The 21,385-nt window shown below is 42.9% G+C and overlaps 1 long non-coding RNA gene across 4 annotated transcripts in view; it reads left to right on the plus strand.

The window, feature by feature from the left end:
• The window catches only part of LOC146789784 (uncharacterized), a 40,450-nt gene extending 21,193 nt beyond the window's left edge, over positions 1-19,257 (plus strand). For 2 of the 4 annotated variants that reach the window (XR_014970168.1, XR_014970167.1), the window contains exons 6-7: positions 2,585-2,687; positions 18,558-19,257. This is a non-coding gene — a long non-coding RNA (uncharacterized LOC146789784). The remainder of the gene's footprint in view (positions 1-2,584; positions 2,688-18,557) is intronic. The other 2 variants (XR_014970166.1, XR_014970165.1) reach the window with 1 other exon arrangement.
• Positions 19,258-21,385: the final 2,128 nt, after the last annotated feature.

Genomic DNA, 21,385 nt, shown 5'->3' on the forward strand with positions numbered 1-21,385 from the left:
GCAACTGATCCACCGTTACCTGCAGGTAGCGGGGATGAGGCGTAAATCCGGCTAACACCGGCCATGTGGCCCCTGGGATTGACAAAGGGCCCATTCTCGCCGGTATAACCGCATGGGGAAGGGCGCCATTAAACCAAATGTTATGTTGCCAGGCAGAAATAGGAATTTCTCGAGTCCTATATGGCGTATAGTTGGCTGGTAACGCCGTGGCAGTATAGGTGTGGAACGTATCATCGTCCTCACTTACCGCCGGCAAAGTAACCCAAGAGTAGAACAACTCAAATGGAAACAACGCATCAGCACTTACTACAAAAATCACAGCCATACCATCGTCTGGCACCCCATACTGCGCCAGATGACGTTTCAGGGGTGCTCGGCTATGAGGCGGAATATCGACCACCATTAGGACTCCAACAATAAATCTACAATAAACAGTAGCACTAGGGTTCAGATTAATTAACCTTTTTAATTTTCAAGCTTGAATGAACCTATTTAGTCGAAACACAGGTAGGTTAAACCGTCACTCCCGTTATCCGGAAACCAGAGTGAGGGTGTTGTGGACTAATACAAGCACTACTAAGGCGTCTCAAATCAATAGACCAAACGTTGGGTGCGCCATGTTGCAGGGATTCTGCTTATGCGCAGAACTATGCGCAGGAACCCAGGCCCTCAGTGAATTGCGGTGTACCAAAAACTCACCTCAGAACCCAGAACCCCTATCCGGCCAGCATCAGTGTTCCATTCGTTATCCGAGATTTAGCTCGGCGGTCCCAATGTATAAACAACCCAGAACAAGCGACTTAGTATATTTCTCAGGAATGGTGGGAATCAGAAACACCTTTTCGTAATTATTCTCGTACCAGTCCACAACAGAATAAACAGAGACACGGGAAAAGTTTAAAGAGTTTATTTTATAAACCTCGTGTCCTAATATGCAGCAGTTTGGCTAACATTAGCAGACAAACGATTAAAATCAAAACCATCAGCATAGTTACAATACCATAGAAAATGAAAGGAGCAATCATAATAAAATGACAGTGGCTCTAGGCCACCTTCCTTTCTCTAACACACTAATAGTATTATTAGACTAATAAAAGATCTCTAGGCTTGAAGGGGGAACCCCATACCGTATAGATCAGCTCAGAGAATTCACATCACAGGATCAGCTATGCTCTGCTCCTAGGAACGCTCTTCTTCCGAATGTGTTGAAAAACATGCAACACTGCAATATTAAAAGCATTTGATTTTCAGGTATTTGCAGCTGCGTGCGTGTTATGGCTAAACTAGTGGGCCGATCAACCTGAACTCAACAACATGCACCGTCTAGCGATCCAGACTGTTTCTGTTACACTGTGTACAGACCAAGGTCGCTATTCACTGTTTAAGATGTTAACAACAGACAGTTCTCATGTGAAGCAAAGTCGAGTAAGCATTTCTCAATTCTAATAACATGTGACTACAGTGTCGGGTGCAAAAGCAGCAAAAGCGGCAAGATGGCTTTCTAACATCTAACGCGGTGATGCTAACTTAGCGTTGTACATAGGTAGATAACGATCATCACTACACACCATGCGGGAGACTCAAGGATGTGCAGCAGTCAGTATCTTTTGAAGATGAGCATATTTATTTATTTATTATTCACTGCTGGTTACAGGTAGGGTCCTACTCATGTTGGAGATAGCCTCCAACATCTGTCATTCCTGTGCTTTGCCTACTCAGTGCTCACTTCCCTTTCCTGGCCCACCCAGAAAGTCCAGTTGCTGATTGGCGAGATTGCCGACCTCCTCTGCAGTCTAGCTGATTCTTGGCAACATGACATTCGGTACCTTTCCAGTCAAAAAATACTATGCGTACACATACTTGAAAACTTTTCCCACATTGTATGTATGCTATATAGTGCAGGACACATGCAATGAGTGAAAAATTAGGAGAATTAAACACTTTTCACCTTGTTAGTGCCTGCTTCAATGAGGCATCATTTTTGGATCAAAGCCCTGTCCACCTTTGTTAGTATTGTATAGTATGTTAATGCATTACAAACATTGCTGGTAACGTAGGAACGCCTGTGTAGCATCCATGGAATGCTGCCATGGTGAAAAGTAATGTGAAGTAGTGCAAAATGCTATTTGTGTTAATTTTAGACTTACCTTTCGCCCCAAAACAATTTTGGCTGGAAAGTAGATACATATTAACTTCGCACCAGTTTGTGTCACTTTTTGTGACTTTGTACCAGTATAATCTTCTGGTTAGGGTCAAGGCACACCACACGCCGCAGAGTAATTGCTCCTGAGTCCTGGTTATGAGTAGAGAGGTATTGAGTAATGAAAACCCATAGCACAGTTGCAATTGACATCAATGGAACATGCACAAGAGTTCTAAGTGAAGATTGTTGCATCAAGTACACCGGGATAAGTTGGTGGATGTCATTTTTTGAGGTCATTCTTTGTTTTGAGAAGTTGGGGATTGGGAAAGATTAGGAAATCCGTGCCTGATGTTTGAAATGTCCATTTGCAAAAAGTGGTTGAAAATTGCGCACTGAGTTTTTGTGAACGAAAATAATTTTCCAAACTGACTTATGTATTAGTAGGTGGCTTCACAAAATTCCGAATCATAACGGGTGGCAATCTAACCTACCTCATCACGACACACTATGACTGGATGCCATCATGTGAAAATGGCCTGCTGGGGTCAGTAGACAACCACGTCTGTCATTGGGCTTAAGTACTGTAAAGAAATGTATTAATACAACTCGTTTTCCTTAAAAGAAATAGGACTGTATTTAAAAGAGAAGTACGATTTTGTTTGGGATTGACTGTGATCCCCTGGATCACCTCCCAGCCCCCATCAAACTTTTTTTTTATATTCACAAAGTGGAGGACCCTTTTCCTAATGCTAATGTTTTACCACACCAACTCGGAAGTCAGTAACTTTTCAATATTTTGAGACTGGGTTTTGCTTGCAACCCATTGATACATAAAATAAACAATGGCTATTTGAAAAGGACACTGTAGTAATCAGGAGACCACACTGGAGTGATGATGTCAAAGTAGGTTTATTCAGGTATCTGGTAAACAGGTACACAGGTAGAATAAGTCCAGGTATAAGTCATATCAAACCCCACCGGGAGCAGCCTGCTAGCTGCTCAGCCCCATCCATCAACTGTCATCTCACATTCAGTCACCCAAGCATTCCACTCAAAGCCCTCACACCAAACATTCCATTCAGAACACCCACACAGGCTGAGCAGCCAGGGACAGGGAAATATGGGAAAGGCAATCCATACCATCAGGATACTACAGACACCCTAAACACACCCCGTCCAAATTGCAATTAATTATGCCTTTTATAATCCATTTTGCCATTCAGTGACTTGTTACTGAATGGCAAACTGGGTTTAGTACATTGAAAAAGTAATTTTGCAGTCACATAGCCCCTGTTTTTTTCATTCTGACCACAAAATGGCTTGTACATCTGCCCCTTAGACCTGTTGGGCCTTGCCAGGTTGGGTTTACAGTAACTGTAAGAGGCTATGAAATGGTGGTCTCTTGGTCTGGAAAGCAGACTATTTGCATGATTCAGATGTGATGGTGTTGCATGTCTGCTGTGGAAAGTAAATTGACTGTTTGATAAAATTAAGAGAGGACATTACCTTAATGAATAAGTAGACACAAACCAGCTGTGGCCTTTTTACTAATAAGGTTTGTTATTACCCAATTTATGGCCTTAAGACAGATGAAGGGTTCTGCCAGTCTTGCTGGAATTCAGCGCCTTCACAGTCTTGAAGTGCAGATATAGTTACCCTCCCTGGTGGCCTGAAACACAGCACAGGAGATCATGGTTGAATCCATATGCTTTGTGCCAATCAAGTATATTGTTTTGGGCTGCTATGAGCATGAAGGCGGTCATTAACTGCACATTGCGCTGTCAATCAGATGGTTATTTATCTGTGTACTTCCTTATTTGTTTTCACTTAGAAACCGTTTACACATAAACTACCAGTTTACACATAAACTACCAGTGTGTTAGATCATTACAAATAGTCTATTACATGTGCTGGCTGTTCCTCCATACCACTCTCAAGCCGCTTGTGAACATGTGAAGAGTGGCATGCTATGCAGGGAACAATGCCCTGTGGAATCCAGGGTAATCTTTCATTTACATTTTTTGGAGATGGCATATTTGCAAGCATAAAGAGAATGTGCTCTTGCACAATGGCTGTGTGGATTTAGTTTAAAAAAATTCTTCTGGCCAACATCAGTCTGAACATGTGTCTTTGGTTACACGAAAGTAAACATAAAAGCTTGGAGAACTTCTATTTCGGGGAATGTTGACTACAAATAAAGAACATCTCTATTTCTGTATTTACTTATTTGGCATAGAAGCAGATTCCAAGATGCTTCTTCACAAACGCTCTCATGCGAGGATAATCCAAAGATGTCTTATGGTCTCCCACTTCCCCACCCCCATGTACAGCTCTGATTTATCTCCCAGATAGGTTCATGCTATGCAAATGCCACTACATAGAGACATTTGAAATATTAAAGAAAAGTTGAGTGAGGGAGAAGGAGCCAGAGTTCAATTCAGGCTGTCCTGAGAACTCAGGGAAATAAGTATGCAAGTTCTCCTGGCAGGCTGTTACAGCAATTGAATCTTCCAATTACAGGAGAGTTAATAAAGGCCTGTTTTAAAAAACAAATGTGTGGGTGTATCTTTTTAAAAATTAACATATGGTATCTGCCTGCTGTTGGCATGTTGACTGGAAATATGTCTAGTCACTTGCTGTAGTAAAACAACATGTGACTTTTCTGGTTGTTGACAGTGGCGTCTGGCGACATTTGAAAGTGGTGGGGGTGTAAAAGTTTGTTATGAATGCCCTGATGTGAGCGAGCCCGACTGTCATAAGGGAGATTGGGGCCTTCTCCCCCTGAGAATGTTTTTTTTAAAAGAGTGGGAAAATACATTTTAAAGAAAATTTGAGAAAGCAAGAATGTTAATAAAGGAATTGTGAAATTGTATTTATGACATCAATAAAGAGATTTCATATGATAATGACGTAGGTAGCTGCTTAGTCAGTATAACCAGAGAACTTCTCACTGACTTTGCGATAAGATTGTACTGAGGCCTGGAGTGTGAGAACAAGAAGATCTAACGCAGAGTGGAAGTGTGAAGAAGTGTGTGTGAGTGGGAATTTCTATCTGACCTAATTAGTGACGTATTTACCCACCTCAAATAATTTGTGGTGTATAAATATGTAACTAAGTCTAATGGAGTGTGTGAGCCAATACATGTGGGAGTGGAGAGAAGTGCGCCTGAGTGACTAGTGGGTGAGTATGTAAGTTTGAGGATTTTTGAGGGTGTGTGGTTAAGTGTGTGATTGTGTGAAAGTGTGCGTGAGTTCATGGAGACACGGTAAGAGGACATTAGGCTGCCAAATCACCAAAAACTAAAAGCACACATTCACTCATAAATCATTTCAAGCACTAACCATAGCCTTCCACTTTCTACCACAGAAGACTCATCCTCTTTCAACCAGAGACCCCCCTGCTTTCCACCACTAGCCCCTTGCCTTAATTGCCAAACACAATGATGATTAACCGTTGCTGTGAACTTTTGCCCCAAGAAATCTGAGTGGCCAAGACAGCAGCACAAGTGGCAAACCAGTATTGGTGGTGGTATTGGTGGTAGTGGTATTGGTGGTGGTGGTATTGGTGGTGGTATTGGTGGTGGTGGTATTGGTGGTGGTGGTAGTGGTATTGTTGGTGGTATTGGTGGTGTTGATGGTGGTGGTGGTGGTAATGGTGGTGGTGGAGGTATTGGTGGTGTTGTTGTTAATAAAACAGGCTTTTGAAAACAACCCGTCAGGTGGCTTTAGTCTAAGCGCTCTTTGAGTCTCGGCGCTGTCCCTAGTATACCCTGTGATTTTGGGAAAACTGCTTAACCTCCTGGCTCCTAAAAATTTCAAGTATTACAGCTATAACAGGATTGGAGAAAAGAAATGTGACTTTACGGAACAGAATCAAAACATTTGGGAATTTGAATTATATTGTTTGGTATTTGCTGAATAATCTAAAATCATAAAGGGCCAGATGTATCAAAATTGGATTTTGCGAGTCTATAATAGCGTATTTTACCGATTCGCTATTATAAACTCGCAAAATGCAAGGTATGTAGGATTTAGCAGATTTTATGATATTCCTACACATTCCTTATTTGCGACTCGCAAATTGCGAGTCCCAAATAAGGACTGGCTTCCCATTCATTTCTATGAGGCCCATAGGAATTAATGGGAATTGCATGCACAATTTGCGAGTACCCAATAGGTACTCGCAAATAGCACATGCAATTTCATGGGTGCAAGGGGGCCAAAAGGCCACCCTGATGCACCCCGGAAATATGCATGTGTGCACATGTGGCGCACATACATGCCCTAAGGGCATGTATGTGCGCCACATGGCACTTAGAAAAATGCAAAATTGCGCATTTTTCTAAGGATTTGCAATTTACCACCAACTTGAAGTTGGTGGTAAATTGCGATTCCTTAAAGCAGGGTCGCAGTTTAAAAAGCGCTTCCTGCATTGCATTTAGAGAATCGCAAATTGCGATTCTCTAAATGCATTCGTAAAATAGATAATCGCACATATTGCGATTCCCTATTTTGCGATTGCCTTTTGGAATGATTTATCCCAAAAGGCTTTTTCCCGTTCGCAAACTGGACGATTCTGCGAATCGGCCCGTTTGCGAACATGAATACACTTGATACATCTGGCCCGAAATGTTTTAAAGGTTTTAGGAATCTTGAAAGGTGGTGTAGCAATTCCAGTACGGCAAGGTGAAGAGGCGCCTCCTGAGGGTACACCAGCATATTCTATGACAACGATATGGAACTGCATACAAGTTTTGGCTTAATCAATGGTGCAAGATCACTGAAAATGAAGGTCCTTTGAGTTTTCAAAGATGTGGTACATTTGAATTAAGAATTATTGAAAGATTGAGAGAAAAACTATATGAAATGGAGCCACCATCTAGACCCACACAATACGAAGCATTAAACATTTGGGAGAAAACAGCACATGCTTAAGAGAGAGAGAAATACCAGATAAATCTAAAAGAGCAGTGCGTAATTATGCAGATGCTCAATTGAATGAGGAGCAACAGAGATGAAGGAAAGCTATAGTTTTATTTTTGTATAATTTTTATTAGCTTTTCAGATAACAAAACAACATGCATCAATCTGAAGCCGGATGTGAGATCGTAACAAATTAGTACATTCTGCAATATGTTCGGCTCCCTCTTCTCTCCCTTCCCTCCCCCCGGCTCAGGTCATAGTATGAGTGGAACTTGCATTTCCATACAGCATTATGTTAAAGACATGGGCTGTGGGTGAGGCGGGCCTAGGCCCCTCATAATCCACACTTAGGTGTTGCAGTCATTCTATATGTTACCTTAAGGCCCCTCCTCCACCGCATCCAACATTCATATCACTGTAGTCTATGGTGGTAACTCATCTGGCGGTGCCAACAATTTGGTAAGCATTGCTGTCCATGGCCTCATGTCTTCCTCCAGCTTCTGATCCCTGCATGTTAGTTTCATATGAAAACCCTCAGCATTAATCCATTCAGCCATATCTTTCAGCCAGTGTTCGACCTTCGGGCATCTAGGGTACTTCCACCCTATCACGATTTTATGCTTAGCCAGTAGCAACCCCAAAACAAGAAATTTCTCACTCAGATTGTTTTCTTGCAGAGCGGAATGTGCCCCAAAAGACACTGGGCTATCTCCCTAGGGACCTCCCATCCCATTACCAAATTGAGCTTATGTGTAATGGTCTACCTGAAGCCATCTATGTCTGGGCACCCCCATATCATATGCAGGAAGTCAGCGGCCTGCTCCTCACAACTGGGGCAACCCACCGATCTCTTTGGTTTTATGGCTTGTAGCCATTTGGGCATCATGTACACCTGGTGGATCACATTATATTGGAGTAGCTTGAACCTCGTGTTGGTGGAGGTGGTCTTAACCCCCTCATAAATAGTTTCCCAAGCATGCCTATCAAGAGGCACTTCCAACTGAAGCTCCCATTTACACTGTACAGTAAGTACAGTCATGGAGGTATCCTCCCTCATGTCCCTGTAGAGGTTCGATATCAGTCTCCGGCCCCCGACCGTTGTCAGTAGTGTTTCCAGTGTCCGAGAGGCAAGAGGCGCCTCTGGGAACATTGGCCATATCTCCTGTGCTGTTCCCGCTATTTTTGCATACTCTAAAAATTGCCCATTTCCTAGTTGGAATACCTCCAAGGCCTCTGCCAAAGTCATGAACTGGTTGTTGGGGTATAGATCCCCCAGTGACTCACAACCACCTTCCCTTCATTTATGTAAGGACATGGAGCTGTCAATATTTTTAAATGGACGCAAAGCCCAAATATTCATTTCTGACGCTAACGGGGCTTTCTTCAGCACCATCTTGACCGTCCGTTTCCAGGCTCCACAAACCATGCAGAGTATGTGACCATACGGTTTATATGTGTGGCAATCATGTCGGTGCCTTCGACCCCAACTTTAAAACCTCAGGTGGTGAGTATTCACTGCATAAGATCCTCAGCAGACTACGCTCCCAGTTTTCATGCTCGTACAACCAATGAATCACATGTTGGAGTTGGGTGGCCAAAAAATAATACTCCAAGCAGGGGACCTCCAGCCCACTCCTCCGCCAGGTACGCTTCAACGTAGCTAAACTAACGGTCCTCCTCCCAGTATCCCAGAGTAGTTCCACTACGAGTTTATGTAGATCTGTGAAAATCCGTCTCGGTATGTCGAATAGGGTCCCCTGAAAGAGAAAGAGACATCTGGGGAGGATAACCATCTTGATTATGGCTATTTTACCCATCAAGGATATTCTGAGCTTATTCCAGAATTTTATGTTGTGTTTCAGGCCATCTATTATCCCACCCAGATTTGCCTTTTCAAAGTCGTATGCCCTGTGTGTAACTCAAATCCCCAAGTATCTGACCATCTTGGCCTCCCAAGGGAGGTACGGACGCTGCATATCTTTATCCAGTCACCCTTCCAGTGTCCTCAAGGGAAACAGCTTGGACTTGGTGTGGCTGATGTGCAACCGGGTATGTTCCCCGAATTCAGTCTGAATTGCCAACATGATGGGTACTGAGTGCCTGGGGCTTCTGAGATATATTAATGCATCATATGCACAGAGGGACACCACGTAAGTGGTCCCCCCAATCTTTATGCCCCATCCCTTTAGCATCTTCCTTAGGTGGAAAGCGAGTGGTTCCATGGCCACCACGAAAAGCAGTGGTGATAGAGGGCACCCCAGGCGGGTCCCCCAATTCAGCCCAAATCTTTGCGATACCGTCCTACCCAGTCGCACACTGGATGTAAGTCGTTTGTACAAAAGCTGGACCCATTTAGTGAAGGTGTCCCCAATGCCTACTATTTTACGTGACATCTCCCACTGGAATTCCCAGGATAATAAATCAAAATCTTGTTCGATGTCCAGCAGGGCAAGCGCATACTGATCCATCTGTAACACCAGGGACAGCCGACGCAAGTTATACAGTGTATTCCTATTCTGGATGAACCCGCATTGATCATCTGCGATCAGCTGCAGCAAATAATTCAATAGTCTTGTGACTAGGACCTTGCTCAGAATTTTTAGATCACCATTTAACATAGATAGGGGGCATTAGGAGGACACCACTAAGTCATCCCTATTGGGTTTAAGTAGCATAACTATTAATTCCTCCCTCATCGAATCTAGGCAACAGCTCCACCTCATAGGCCTCTTTATTGACTTCCAGCAGTCGTTCAGCCACATCACCATATCTAGTGTGGTAGAATTCGGCTGGTAGGCCTTCCCCACGCAGGGCCTTCATGGTCCTCATCGCTTTTATTGCCGCCATTATCTCGTCTTAGCTTAAGGGAGCATTTAGGGTATCCATATCCTCCCTAGACAGGCTCGGCATGCATATTGTGTCGAGGTATGACCGCATCTCTGAAGAACTTGTGTGTGCTGGGGCTGTGTACACTTCCTGTAAGTGTTGTCGAACACTTCCCCTATATCGCATTGTGAGGAAAAATTTTACCGTGCTGGTCCCGGAGTCCCGCTATTGGGGCGCTGTGTTTCTCGCCTTTAATAAGCATAGCAAGCATATAGCTCACTTGATCTCCTTCTCTTCCTATAGTTAGAGCGCCCAAACTTATCAAGCCTATCCCATGTATCTAATAATTCCTTCTTGCAATCCTGCAAAATTATGTTTTCCACTAATTGCGCATTTTCTTCACCCCAAGATATCATCTTCTCCCACCTCCCCATTGTGAGATTAGTGTAACTTGTTGAGTATGAAATGCCTATGGCAGTTCCACATATTTGTGTATGGATGTCATTATTAAATATAGATATGTTTTTGTTTAGGTTGCTTAGGCATTCTTGTGTGTACTCATTCTTTTATGTTCCATTGTTTCAAAAAACGAATGACACGCTTTTCAACCAATGTATTGTATAATCGATGTATATAGGTAAACCACATCAATTGTTATGAGCAAGTAATCTTGTTTCAATATCCACAAAAAGAGGAAAAGCAGGAAGAGGTTGGTGTGTGAAAAACCACACTCCTCTCTGGGAAAACGTTAGGTTTTTAAAAATTGCGCTCAACCACTAGATAGTGGCATGCTTCATCATAGGGCTGCTACAACATCCCTTCGTAGAGCAACACCTGGGATGGAGCAAAGGGAGGGAGAAGACAATACAAGCAAATATGTGTTAGAATCCAAGCAATAAACTACATATAAACAAACAGTGATAGTGTAAGTGTAAAACTACCTCAGGAATACCCTTCAAAAGTCTTTAATCATAGGTTCGCTGGATAGGATTAAAAATTAAGAGGTGGAGATGGTCTAGGGGATAATTAGGATAACTTTGTCTCTCCTTACTGCTTTAATGTCGACATGTTTTGGCCACTTTTACCGCCCAGTAAGGTTAGTTTAGCCTTCCTCAGGACTAACAATCCCATTCTCATAGGTCCCTTTTCAGGTAAATATCCTGAAAATCAAAGGGATATATGTATTTTGAAAAAACGTTTAACATACAAGAACCTTTCTTGTCACTTTCTATGTAGACACTCTCTGGTGTTTCAAGTTTCATCGGTAAATTCACTCGAACAGGAGTGCAAACGGAAGCATCCCCTTATTGTCACCCTTTCATCAAGGGCTGGATGCCACTATTTTGTGCCTCTTGCCACCCCAATTTATGCTCTTCTGTAATGAAACTCTAGAAAGAACCAAGTCATCAATTGAATGCAAATATTCAAAGTGTTCTCACCTATGTACTAAGCTAATTAAAATACTACATGTGATTGCAGCTGATCAAGTTAAGTGGACACAGACATAACAATCTTTTGCTTCTAGTGCCTGTATGTATTTTTGAACTAATCTTCTGGTAGTAATCATGGTCTCCAATCTTGTTTTTTTAAATGATCTTTTTAAACCTCTTTGGATGGAAATCTCTGTCTGATCCACTCAAAATAATGAAAATTTGAGTCAGTCAGATCCATGGAGGTTAAAAAATCCGCCACTGACAGAAAGGGAAGAATCAACTGCAGAGTTACCATCTTGAATGACTTGTGTGGAATGGACAAATTCACTGCTTTCAAATCCAACATTGGCCTATAATCCCCATTCGGTTTCCTGAGCAAGAAAAGGATTGAATAAGTCCTGTTGCCCTTTTGATTCACTGGAACCCTTACAATAGCTCTCTTGTCCAACAGATCCTGAGCCCATCCAAAAGTGTCCTCTTTTTCACTGGCAACCCGAGAACAGGGGTAGAACAGAAGCTTTCCAAAGGAGGATTCAAAAACTCTATCCAATACCCCGATCTGATAATTTGTAGGACCCAATTATCCCTGACAAACTCGCCCCAAACTGGCAAAAAATTCCAAAGCCGACCTCCATCCCGGCCTCCCTCCAGATTGGCCATTTTGTTCTCCAAAACAAACAACCAAATGCTTGTTTATATCCAGCAAAGTTTCCCTTCTGAGGCTGACCGATTGGGGACAACAACTTTTTGTCCTCCACAGTTTTCTTGATCATGGCCTTTAACGGAACCCCAAACAGCTTGGAACTTATGAAGGGTATTTTCATGAGCGTTCCCTTTCGCGCCCCATTTGCCTTCCATGGCTTAAGCCACAACTGCCTCCGTGCAGCAATGGATGCCCCAGTAGCCACTGCAGAAGCACTCAGAGAATCAATACACAGGTCAGACAAAAAGCACAACTGCTGTTACAACATAGCCAAAGACTCAGTGGGATCATCATCCTTAAGAAGCTGCTCGTCCCTCATCAGGGACTGAACAATATAACTGGTATATCCAGCTGACCTGGTCACAAAATTGGAAGCAGCAAAGACATCTTGAGAGCCCTTTCAACTCGCTTGTCACCTGGTTTTGAAGGAACTGCATCCTTGGAAACAATCACACCCTGAGAAGTAAGGCCAGCCAATAGCTTATCTACCTTAACTACTGCAGTGAATTCCTCTGCAAATCCATGCAGTAGATCTCTCTTTGTCAAGAATCGGGGAAAGGCATGCTTGGCCACAACCCTCTATTCACCTTACAGCACATTCCGGACAGACTTATGCAACGGAAGAGACTCAGGCTCCTTCCTTCGGTAATTGGCAAGGGAATCCTCTGTGTCCTCAGCCACCTGGCATTCTGGAAAAGCCCAATTGTCTTGCACATATTGGAATATACTTTTAAGTTCAGACCCCTGAATAAATCTCCGCTGCACCTCCCGCCAAGGAGCACATTCAAGATCTGGAGGATCTGGGGAATCCAGCTTCTGCTTTTTAGGCACCACAGCATCTCTAGCCTGAAAAGCAGCAGAAACTGCAGCCTCAATCATCCTTTGCACATCTCAAAGGAAGGGGCAGCCTGAGGCACAGCAATCTCCTCCTCCTCAGTATTCTTACACTTCTGCATCTTTTTTCCACCCTCCATGTTCGCGGAAGAGGCCAGAAAGAAAAAATTACCATTCATAGCCCATTCACCAGAAAAACAGACCAATGACAATGAACGATCCCCAAAAGCACCTGCTTCCTGCAACACTAGTTGCTAAGACACCGACTCACCAATGGGTATGACAAAAACATACCGAACGGTCACAACCGCTAATCACCCCTTACCAGAAATATAATGTGCCAACTTGCAAGCAGAGGGCCACAGCAATGACAATGCACATCTGAGGCACGCACTGGCCAATCACAGCGCAGCCCCCTTTGCACACAATGTCAACGCTGGAGACTCACGCAGCCCTGTATAATCTGAGCATGATACCCTCACCAGGAGGCCAGCTAGACTTCACCAATGGCAGTGCGGCCACCTGACCTCGGCCTCCAGCCAGAGACTCCCTGGTTTCCTGGTGCGTCGCTGCCGGAGGGCAGAGACCTTGGGCTTTGTTACACGAAGCTCTTAAGCCGTGAATTCAGAGTAGGTGACTGTCCCACTAAAGCATGGACTCTAATGTCCTGCCTCAGACCGCATTACAAAGGTCACTAGAGCAGACCTTCGCCACCCTCATATCCTTGAAACATGCTCTTAGCGATCCTGCTTGAGGACGACCTGCAGAAAACAGCAACAGGGTTTCCAGACGTGAGGTAAGTGGTTTATGTTTCACAGGATGTAGGTGTGGCCAAGAGGGAAGGGATGGGGCTGTTTGAGTGCTTGATTTTGCTTGGATATGGCTGTGTGGGGAGCTGTAGCTCATGTATATAAGGACTGTGACAGGGAGGTCGGACGAGGAAGTAATGCAATATTTTAACATCACAGTATGTGAAGCACTGTATTCAGGCCAGTATTACACGTAAAGTACCATTGCTGTGTAAAGGCCCATAGCTAGTCATGTTTCCACAATACCTGAGCATGTAAAGCACTGTAGCTAGGTCAGTGTCTAGACCTCTTCAGTATACAAAACGCAACAGCCAAAGGAGTAGTGCTGAGCACGTAAAGCAACATATCTTGGCCAGGTTCCAAAATTTCTTAGCACCTAAAGCACCATAGCTAGGAAAGTTATTATAGTGCATCAGCAACCTAAGTACTTTTCTGTGGCCATTATTCATAATCAGGACGTAGAGGAACCAGATTAGCATTTATCCTCAGTGCCACATTATGCCAGGTACTGAGCCTTGGCCAGAGTCTGCAACTTCTCAGCACTTAAGGTAACAAAACCAGGCCAGTGCCACCTGCGAGGCCCAGGTTTATATGTCACAATTCCAAGATCAATATCCCCAAAGACAAATTATGGATCAAAATATCCAAATTTCGGTAGGTGAAATTCACAGGCAGCATTTATTCCCATCTCCATCCCAGTATTTTAATAGCCCAAAAGTTAAACTCAGGGCAGAATCCATAACTGCCACCACAACACATTGACCTGTGTTCCAGACCCAGGCTCCCATGGTGGGACTTTTTTGGCCCCATGTTTCCTTTACCCACAACACTCATTCAAAGAATCAGAGCAGAGATTGTCTTCCCTGGTTAGAGAGCTGATAATGGGAGACGGCGGTGTCCTAACAACATTGAAGGTAATTAAACTGTGGACTGCAGGCAGGGCACAGACTTGAGAGACCACAACTTGGGTTGAACGCCGGTGTGGCTTAGGCTGAGGGACCCACTCCTCCCACAGATTTGCTTTCTGGGCTGGATAGGTAGGTAGCTCTTTTTTTGTCTAAATCTTTTTATTGATTAACATTTTTTTTTATTTGCACATTTTAAGCATACAGTCAGGGCAGTGCTCGTGCATCGAGAAAGAAAAAAAGAAAAGTGATTGCCAACAGCATAATGTGCAGTACCCAACAGCAAAAGGAGAGACAGATGAGTAGATCACAGCGACCACAAGAAATCATGGGATAGTATCCATATACAGGGCGGATCAGTGCTGATGAGTCTCACCACCGGGTGGCATGCAAATGGTTCAGATACAGTGCAGTCCGAACCAAACTGGGGACATAGGGTACAACAAAATGAGGACAACATAAGTCAAGGAAGGGAAAGGGAGTCGCTTGAGACCTGCTGCTGCATCTAGTGTAGCCGGGGTAGCCAGAGCTGCCAGGACCCAGTGTCAATGAAGTTCTGGAACAGGAGAGTCAAGTCAGCCTGGAGGTCAGTGCTATTCAACACCTCTGCTGGTGGGGGTTGAACTATGGGTACCGGCCCCAGATAACGTATTTGGGTCCCCTGTGTTAGTGACCATTTCTTGGAACTCGGAAACCATTGTGTCCCACTGAGGCGCTAGGGGAAATTTCCGAATGCCGAGTAGGTCCTCCCTACGTGGCGTCACACCCTCCGCCTTAGCCCAATTAAGCAGGGATCGGCGCAATAGGTAGGTAGCTCCTTAGCCTCCAGTCTACAAGATAATTCCATGGTAAGGCCAGTAGCACAGTCCATTGCTGCTTACTCCCGAAAACTTTCTGCATTGCAACCCACATGACTTAATACATAAGGACAATCAGTAAGCCTGTGATTATACAATTTGTTGGTCTAAATGTACTTACATTCATTACCCATTTGTGCTCATTTGCATATTGTTTCCTGTGTGCAAGCGTGTCTGTAGTGTTGTCTATGCATAACTCAATACACAATAAGAATGGCAAACTATGGGTTTGATTTAGAGTTTGACAAAACGAGTTTACTCCGCCAGGATGGCAGAGGACATTACTGCTGCTATCCTGAGGGACCTCTGCGTCCAGATTTAAAGATATCTGCCGGCTGCACGGACATCTCTACATTGACAGGAACCACCGTCATGGTCAATGTAGCAAAGGTTTGACAGCTGGCAATGTCAGCTGTGATGGCCGGCCGGCCAACTTTTCAAACTTTTTTTGTTCTTCAAAAAACTCCCAAAGTTTTTGACAACACAAAAAAGGATTGACTCCCACACCCTTGTAGTTTTTTTTACCAGGGTGTGGGGTTCATTTTAGGTTTTTCCAGTCCCTTACCTTCAGGTTTTTTCTAGTGGCGATGGACAGAAAAAAGGCATGACACCATCCACCATAAATGGCAAGATTGTGTAATGCCCTTCCCCTGGGCTATCGTGGAAAGTATTCCGTTAATGGAGCCAAAGGAGGCTGATCAAGGATTTGGCTCCATTGTGTTTGCGACGGAGTACCCTTTCTGCCAAACTTATAAGACGGGCACTTAATGTTCTTTAGGTCGAGCATTCGAGACATCTTGTATATACTTTAGTATATACTTATATGTGTATGTACTTTGTGGGCTCTGAAGATCAGCCCTAGGACTTGTCTGCTTCTGCTTAGAGACTTTTTTTCTGCTCAACTGCCTCTATTTAACTGTCCTGATAGAAAACGACCAGCAGAGGTCAGTAAAATATCAGAATCACTTTAGCATTCTCTAGATTCCAGTCCATAGAAATTGTCTTCCACAAGCACCCGTAGACAATAATATGTTTTGCAAATCTTGTATTTTCAGTGATATGACCACCAAAGGCCCTGATTTTATATTAAAAACAGAGCTTTGGACTATACCATTTCCCGCTGAAAGGCTATATTTATTTCTCTCCATGTGTTCCCATACCTGGCGTGTCACGCAGTTTGGTGCTTACTTTACCTCCATGTTAAAGAACAGTAGATGTTTCAGCATACAGGCGAATGTGCTGCATAGTTAAATACATATAAGGTCCCAAAGGCGAGACCGACTGCATTGCAAATGCTTGTTTTCTGCTGATTGTTCCTTTATAGTAATGGTGTCTGTACTATATGTGGTCGCATGTTTAGGTGAATCAGTTGCTTATGTTTAACATACAAAAGATTATCATTTCTCCAGAAACATACATAGTTCAATTATAGACAGTACCATGTCACTAAATTGCGCATTGTAACAGAAACGCCCTTTGTACACAAGTTCAATTATTTATTTTTGTGAAAATTGCATACACTGGGAGTGAGTTATCTACGACAATGATCGCAATATGATTTGATTGTTAGTGAACGGAATATATACCAGAACCTCAAAAGCACTTTTAAAATGTGTAGATTTCCGGGTTCCAGGTACACTGTTGGAAATGTGTAACTAAACATAATTTGCATATACATTATCTTTTCTTATCTGTTACTCTACCTCGGAAATCTGCATCTCTGCCAGATTTTGATTTTATAAGACCTTCAAAACATTTTTTTTCAGTTCATTAAATGCAGGTGGCAAATCAAGGTGATAAAGAAGAACTGATTACAACTCATGTATTTGCAAGGAAAGAGATGTCCCTATACCCTGTTTTAGTGCTTTTTTGTATAAAATATTAACCGTAGATTTTAACCCAGGGCTAATCACCAGGAATGTAGACAAGCATATACAATATAATAACATCTTTATTTTGCGAGGAAATTTTTAATACGTCTACAACCATAGTTTTTCATGTATATATTTTGCCATTTTATTTTCATTTAAATAGCAGGGGACACAGTTGTCCAATTAAATGGTACTCATTGCAATGGGTAGTGCGAGCTGCCGTAGCCTCCTGACGAGGGCCCTGGCACTTATTGTTTTACAAATTAAGCACTGGCATCTGTAAGCAAAATTCTGAGATGGGATGTGTGTTCACTCAGAAGAGCAGGAGAGAGAAAGTGAGCAAGAGATAGAGGCAGTCTGAGACAATTGTGTTCTATGAGACAGAGTGGCTGCAACTACAGAAATGAGGCTGCAGCATCGTGCTCTGTCCCAAAAAGAGCTAGGGGGTTCATGGAACTGTCGTGGGGGATCATGAGATTGATGGGGTATGAACGCTGATTCACCAAAATGCCAGAGGAAGAGATATCACATGCTTTATTACCACTGGTGACGTCACAGGGCTGATGCATTTTCTCATCCCCAGACCTTTAAAAGGCCCCCTGTGTCCGGTGATAGGACAGAGGTGGTGCACCGGCTGGTGAGAGTAGAAAGTAAACAGGACCAACTGAGTGCTGTTTACTTTCTGTTCCTGCCACAGCCTTAATTACCCCAGAGCCAATAGGAAGCAAGAGCAGTAGTTGCAGTATCTGTGTACAACCATGGGTAGGGGATGCTACTCCTGCCTAGCTCTAATGAAGTCACATTTAGTCTGCACTCACGTGTATTTTGTGTGACTAATTTCGAAAGCGACAGTGGGGTATTGCATATTTAAAGTATACCTGAAATGATCGCAATATATGTGCTTAGAGACGTTAACTGATAGAATTCTGACTCTTTGTGAAGTTGTTTGTAGGAGTGTTCACTGATAAGTGAACATAGTGGTGTGCTTACTAAATGAAAGCTCGTGTGCTCAGATGCCCTAATTGAATGACTGCGTTCTTTCTGTATTCATTCTAAAAAGCTAAACATTAAGAAACTTGGATTTATTTGTGCGTTGAGGAGTGCACATAATGTAAACTGTGCGCATGTTAACTTAGCCTAATTTGTGGGCCTGAGATGCATTGGGATTCAAGATCACGGTTCATTTTAACATTCAAATTCATATTCTATTCTTGCCATAGAAATGATGCATATATTTTGTGTTCCCAATGCAGGTGGACAAGACTTCTTAGTAAAGAGAAAAGGGTATTTGTTCTTAGTAGATAGTGAGGCATGTGAAGCGGCAACTGGTACAAGGAGAGCGATAACAAGATGGGAGGCGAGTTCTCACAGGAAACGGAGACGAGACCAAGGGCGGCCGCAATAAAGATTCATGAGAATCGCAAGACGGTGTGAAGAAGCCAAACTGTGCTGAATAGATAGAAATTTACTGAATACCATTTGTGGGACGTACTTTGGATACAACTGATGTTATGATGCAATGTAGTGAGGGATAGCTAGCATTCTGACTTAGAACACCTGGAAGTACAGACCTCTGCTTGGTTATTGTGGCTCTATGCTATATGACCCATGTTAGAGATCCTTTGCACAGGACTCTGACAGCTGATACCTTTCTCTATTTTCTTTCTCTTGCGGTAAATTAGGGTTGCCCCTGTAGAGTAGGATAGAACAGGGATAGATAGGGATCCATGCTTATTTTCAATAACAAATTAATGCAATCCGATGAAAAGTTCTGTTTTCCTATTATTTACATAGTCATAATAGAATTGGTTGTTTTCTTTTCGCTATATAGAGTGAACCGCTTCAGAAGATTTGGCTTCTTACTATTTTATTGTATTTCTATACAATAATGCTCAGACTGATATATATTAATCTGTTTTTGAATTTGAATTTGGAATAAAGTTACTAACTCGAGACTTGGTGTAGAATTGAGTTATTGTGTATCCTAAACTGACTACACTAAAATTTTATATTGAATTGAAAGCGTCCTTCTCCTCACTTCTCATGTCGCACAAAAAGATTGTTGTTTGAGTGTTACTGTGAAAATGGGACCAAACTCCATCAAATTCACGAAGGTTCTATTTGCACAGAAATACAAGACGCCATTGTAGCAGCCCCGGGAGCATGCAAAGGAATAAGGCAAACACAAAACTTTGGATTGTACGTATTTATTCTTCAGCATTTAATCACACACTGCACTCTCATCATGTCATAACCATTAATAACGACACCTTAACATCTCCCAGCAAGTTACGTAACTCTTTGTTGAGTCCGCCCAGAACCGCAAGGGTCCTAGCACACATAGTCTCATAACACTACATCTCCCCCTTTGTTAAATAAAATGTACAAACAATAGTCACATCATATCTCTTCAATAAGGCGTTGGGGCCCTCACACTAGTTGGCCAGACTGAGTGATATGAGAGGGTTGAGATGCACTCTGATTGTGGACAGATGGCACAGGTTCGGATGCTTGATCTGGACTGTCAGGTGGACTGTCACCTCATTCATGTTAGAGGAGCTGACGACCTTCGAGGTAGGTGCTTAAAGTGCGACAAGTCCAGTGTGATAGACTTTCTGGAATGCTGCACCGTCACCATATGTCCTTTGCATGTCACAACCCTCAAAGGATCAACAACAAACAGAGTGTCTGTTATCTGCTTTAATTTCTGCTTGACCAGGACCCAGTCACCTTCATCAAAGCTAGTCAACGATGATCGGCATATATGTTCATCTGGCACTTCCCAGAAGTGTTGGACGCAAACTTTAGAAACAAAGAAGAGTGGGAGAACCCACTGAGTGCCTCGCACTGTTCACTAGGCGGGAAAAAAATCCCTGGATATGTTTAGTCAAAGTACAAATTTTAAACAAATATTTCTTAGTCGTAAGCAAGTCATCTATTATTAACTTTCAATCAATTTAGACCTCAAGTGCAAAACAAAGCCGAAAACAATTTCATTGTCACATTTATATTGTTAATTTCACAATATATTAAACAGTAAATACATCTTGTGTAAATTACAAAGGTTTCCGTTGGGGAAAAGACAAGAATCAATCAATTTGTTTTTATCTTCATTGGTGTTGGAGCCCAATGCATTTCGGGATTTGTAGAATCCCTTCGTCAGGGGCAGTCTAAAACATAAACAGAAAACAGAAACATGTCTCTAGACAATATACAGTCAGTATACAAATACAAATCTGTCTGATGGTACATAGGTGGATTAGATGCATATGAAGTTAGTAGGTAAGTCAATGGTGTATTGGGAATGGCTCGTCTGGTAAGGGTCTTGATAGAACCAATCCACGAGGTGGAAGAGACCAAGATTAACTGTGAACCTAACGGTTAGTAACCAATGCGAACCGTCCATATTAGCGTGTGGTAGGAAAGTGCAGCAGATGGTCCAATGGTATTATATAGATCGCGCATATGTTGAGGACTCTGATGTAGGTCCAATAATGTGCTCCGAGACAGAGACCAACTTTGAATGAATAAAAACGAGTAATAGTCCCATATATAAAGAGTGTGGTCGGTGCTATTAGAACGAATGCTACAGTGATGTTATAAAGAATAAAGCAAAGAACACGTTTACCTCAGTGTAACCATAATGTGAGGTCGTGAAAGAGAAAGCAACAATGAGACCGATCTTTTTGTTGGCTCACCTAATAAATCGGCAATACAGGATAATGTAAATGAAGATAAACAAGCGGTCAGCCAGTGATGGACTGAAGAAAAAGTTATTCGAGTTCTATGAAGAGAAACAATAACATGGCATGATGGTATACTAGCGAGAAATGTGACCCCTGTTCACCCAAGTGAAAAAATGAAGGGAAACTGGTACCTGAAGTCTCGACGAGACTAAAAGAGCTGGGTGTCCGTGGTGAGCTCGTAAGTTGGACCGTGCCGCGGCACTAATGTTTGTAGGTGAAAAAACCTCAGGCGTTAATCATCAATTCTGAAAATATGTCAAGAGTTTAGTTAACCGCGCACTTAAGGTGCCAATAGCAGTCTCTAAGACGAGCTGGGTGTTCGTAATAATAAGTAC

Source organism: Triturus cristatus, chromosome 10, assembly GCF_964204655.1.
Source record: "Triturus cristatus chromosome 10, aTriCri1.1, whole genome shotgun sequence".
Classification (NCBI taxonomy): domain Eukaryota; kingdom Metazoa; phylum Chordata; class Amphibia; order Caudata; family Salamandridae; genus Triturus; species Triturus cristatus.